Source organism: Oryctolagus cuniculus, chromosome 18, assembly GCF_051225735.1.
Source record: "Oryctolagus cuniculus isolate XC-2025 breed Fujian yellow rabbit chromosome 18, ASM5122573v1, whole genome shotgun sequence".
In the NCBI taxonomy this organism is placed as follows: Eukaryota; Metazoa; Chordata; class Mammalia; order Lagomorpha; family Leporidae; genus Oryctolagus; species Oryctolagus cuniculus.
In genome coordinates, this window is record NC_142884.1 from 30,678,903 (window position 1) to 30,683,556 (window position 4,654).

General features: G+C 38.5%; 1 pseudogene; it reads right to left on the reverse strand.

The window, feature by feature from the left end:
* Positions 1 to 413: 413 nt before the first annotated feature.
* LOC100352222 (centromere protein N pseudogene) lies at positions 414 to 1,375 on the reverse strand (annotated as a pseudogene).
* Positions 1,376 to 4,654: the final 3,279 nt, after the last annotated feature.

The window sequence follows — 4,654 nt, forward strand, 5'->3', positions numbered from 1 at the left end:
TACTGTGTGCCTCGGAAAATAATTATATTTAGGAAAGAGAGGGAGGGAAGGAGCGAGGGAAAGAGAGAGAGAGAAAGAGGGAGAGAGAATTCCATCTACCAGCTCACTCCTCTCCAAATGCCTGCGATGACTTGGGCTGGGCCAGACCATATCCAAGATACAAATAAGGAACTCAAAACAGGATGTAGATGATGGGGACTCATGTACCAGAGCCATTATCTACTGCTTCCTGAGGTCCTGGTACCAGAAACAGAACACTGGTTGGCCAAATGTTCACCCCTGGAAGCCACTTTTTATGAACACATTCACATATTCCTTTGCCTTGTGGTTTCCAATTGAGTGTAGCCAACATGCAACAATGACAAGACACCAGAGGGGTTTGAAGAAGTGATATTCACGCCCTGGATTTCTGGATAGCAGTTCTCATCATTGGCTACATCTCTGCTCTTTCCATGTTTCATACATTATTTCTTTCATATTTTCCTTCAGGCCTAGAATATTTAACAGCTTCTTCTTGTTGCTAGCTCCAGAATCTTCATGATTCCTTATACTTGTATCTCTGTCTCTTTTTATTAGTCCTTACATTAAACTTTTTTTCAATTTCCCAAGAGGGTTCTGCTTGTGTCTTTTGAAAACCCTGATGGCAGTATATTTCTTTATTCTCATTTTCTTCCAGTGTAATAACATCTCTTAGTATTATATTTCATTTTCATCATAGAGCTTTTCTGTTCACCTATTTCTAAATATTCTATATCTATGTTACTGTTAATTACTAGGAATTCTTAGTCCATGTATCTGCTTCTTAGGTCCATTTTCACAGTCTGTTGGTGTTTCCTAGGGATTGTCAGTGCCTGACCTACAGGGGGATATTGCTCTTGAGCTTGGAGGAAGAAGTGAAGGCATAGGTGTGTGGGAATAGTGCACCGTGTAAGTAGGTTTGTACTAGTTTGGGTTAGTATACTGCGTTCCCCAGGGTATTCGAATCCAGACTGCATTCTCAGCATCTCTGAATCTGACCATTGCATTTGTTTAATGTTCTCTGAAGAATTTTCTTAAACAAACTTCTGAACTGTTCTATATCATAGAGGTCAAGGTCTTCACCTGGTCCTTTACTAATCTGATAAACACCTCAGATTTTCTGGTGTTGAAGAACTTGAGTACAAATGATGTCTAAAAGGGCCACATGGCTGAGACCAGCACACTTCTCACACAGAAGAACCACACTTGGAGCAAAAGATTCCTTTCTCTGCTGGAAGTTTAACACTTGCAGTTGATTTTCAGACAAAAAATTCCAGGGTTTTAGGACTGTCATCATTTCAGACATGGAAATTTTCAAGATGGTCTTCCTAATAAACTCAGGAATTGTTTCATCCATCCCTGTGGCGTGGCCCTCTCATCTCCAGCCGTCTCACCGCACTGTGGCTGTTCCCACCAGAGGTTCCTTCAAAGCCTCCTTGCTGTTGTTTATGATTGTCCTTGTCCAGAAAACCAGTTCCAACTGCTGAAATAGAAAAGATCCTGAGAGTTCAGTGCTTTAACAAAGGTTTATTTGTCACTCAAGGACAATCCAATGCCATCTTCCACAGACCACACTGTAGCTACACAATATGATTCCTCAAAAGTCATCTGGCAAGGAAGAGAATGCTGGAGAACCCAATGCTTAGATAATTTTAATGGCTGAATTTGGAAAGAGTTTTTATCACTTGTTAATCCATTAACCCAAATTAGGCATTTGGAGAACGGAAAGCATAGAGAAACACATGGAACATTTGCAGTCTCTGCTATGGAAACCCTCTAATCCTGGTTTCATAAAAATGTAATAACAATAGGTTCTGGGGCCAGCGTCATGGTGCAGTAGGTTAATCCTCCGCCCACAGTGCCTGGATCCCATATGGGCGCCGGTTCTAGTCCCCACTGCCCCTCTTCCAATCCAGCTCTCTGCTATGGTCTAAGAAAGCAGTAGAGGATGGCTTGAGGCCCCGCACCCACACAGGAGACTGGGAAGAAGCACCTGGCTCCTGACTTTGGGTTGGTGCAGCTCCAGCCATTGTGGCCATCTGAGGAGTGTACCAGTGGAAGGAAGACTTTTCTCTGTCTCTCTCTCTTACTTTCTGTAACTCTACCTTTCAAATAAATAATTAAAATCTTTTTAGAAAAACCAATAGGTTTTAAAGTTTTGTCAAGAGCCCTTGGGGTAATTGTTGTTTTGATAGTGTACTTTTATTAAATTACTTAAGTTCACAACTCCTCGATTGTGTTACTGTAGACAAATTATTAAAACACTCTGTGCCTCTATTCATTCATTGAAAATGCTAATATCACTAGCATTTGGGCTTTTTTGAATTTTAAATGAGTTAATAATACAAATGAAGTGTTTATACTAGAGTCCAGTATATATTAGGAATTTATTTTTCAGATAATGATGACTAACACTTAACAAACTTTAAGCTTTAACAGTTCTCTGGGGGTCTATTTCCTTTGACCTAGTAATGACTTCAGAGAAAATAATGCTTGAATTTCACTACTCTCCATATGTTTATAATATTATTATCACTTTAGAATGTTGCTGGGAAAATTTATTCCTTAATAGAAATATATCTGACTTGCTCGTGGATACAGAATTATTTTGAGCTTGTTTTGTGGATACAGAATTATTTTTGAATCTGATTCAAATTTTCATCTTTCTCTACCCCAGTCTTCCTTTTACTCCATCTACCACTCTGAGTATATTCCTATAGGGATATACTTTCCCAAGGATTTAAGTACATCCACAGAACCAGACATTAACATTTAGCCTAATGTGTCAACTCCTAAGTGCTATTATGTACTCCACTAAGAGTTTGGGGAGGAGTTCAGTTGTTTTGTATTAGATAGTGTCTTTCCCAACCTAATAGAGGAAAAGAAGCCTTATAATATTTAGCATTATTAAGGAAGATTTATTAAGCCACTTTTCCAGAAATATCTGGAACCAACAGAAAACTATCCAGATTCCATGCGATTTTGTTAGAACTCAGCTGAGAACAGGGGAAGTAGGAACGGGGAGGCTGATATTGCTCCATGATGAATGATCATTGCACAATGATTTACTCTCTCTACCACTACAGAACTATATAATTGTAACAGAATCAATACTATGAAAATGCTTGGAAATTGAGATAATATCTGTGGGACTCTTTGATTGGATGGGAAGATTTCACTCTTCTGGCTTGTCTCAGAATGAGGTAACTTCACTTTCAGAGTTGGTGAATCTTGTCCTGAGATACAGAAATTATAGAGGTGACTCTTACCAGAAGACGCACAATTCCTCATGGATGCTGAAAGCAACCACTCTTATCACCCAAGTGGGGTTTTGGAAAATTAATGGGCAGAATTCAATGCTTACTGGGGTGGGAGTTTACATGGCAACTGAATATTGAGAGAATGGTCTCTCAACAAGCGTCAGCAACCTGTAGGTCATCCAGTGTATTACAATTAGTTCTCAAAGTGCATACTTAGAAGCCATTATCTCACTTTATTTAATCCATCATAAATTATCTTGTAGCATACAGTATACCTTTTATTGATAAGAACTCATGTTTCTATTTGTAGTAATGGGTGTTGTCTATTTGCTATTTCTTTGAACTCCATAGAAACCTTAATTTCACTGAATATATTATTCCATATTATTATTATGGCTCTTTCATTTACTCACCATATGTCTTCAGACAAATCTGAGATCCTGTCATTTAATCTGAAATCTGGGACTTATTAATGATATGACTCATTTGGTGGACACTGTGAGAGTTAAATGCTTAATGGAACTAAAGCTTTAGTATCTTTCTTAACATATGGCAAAATCCCAAAAATGGCAACTCAATTTATTTATCAATGTCCACTCTGGATCACAATCTTTCCAGATTGAATAAACCTCAATATTATTGTATAATAAAGCACCTATTTAGCTTCTTGGCCCTGTAAGTTCTTCTGCAAAGTAGTTTGAGCTCTGAAATATCATCTTTTACAGCAGATGCTAAATAAACTTGAATAAACATCAAGGACCTGACCAATAGTATTGAGGGATAGAGTTTTTGTGCTAAGGAAATTTGACAGAACTTCAATTTGGTGTCAGGGAGCTTCATAATCAGGGGTCCACTGATTATAATTATCTCTAGTTAACAGCATGGACAGTAAGGTTTGGGAAATGGAATGCAATTTTCTGAAGTCTCAGAGCTGAGAGACACAGGAAGGGAACCCAAGTGTACCCAGATCCCTTACTGCTTATCAGATGCTATTTTCAAAGTCTTACCAGATAAAATCCAAATATTCAAGCTTACACTTGAAAGTGATGTTTATCACACCCACTGAGGTGTAATCTTTGAAAGAGCCCAGCCTAGGACAAAGAAAGGTATCAGTCATACTAAGGGAATAAAGAACTCTTTAGCTGTGCAGACTCATGAATGGTCAGGAGAAAAGATTAGATTCTTTTTTTAATCTCAAATGGAGAAAGCACCCACAGTCGTAAGGGTTGCCCTCTCTCTGGGATGTTAAGCAGAGTGCAATAAGCACTGGATTAGCAGAGTGTGAGGATTCATGCTTAGTCCTCACAGATTTGTCCTAAGATTTTGGGAAAACTTCCTCTCTCAGCTTCACATTTCATTTTTGTAAAATGGGAATA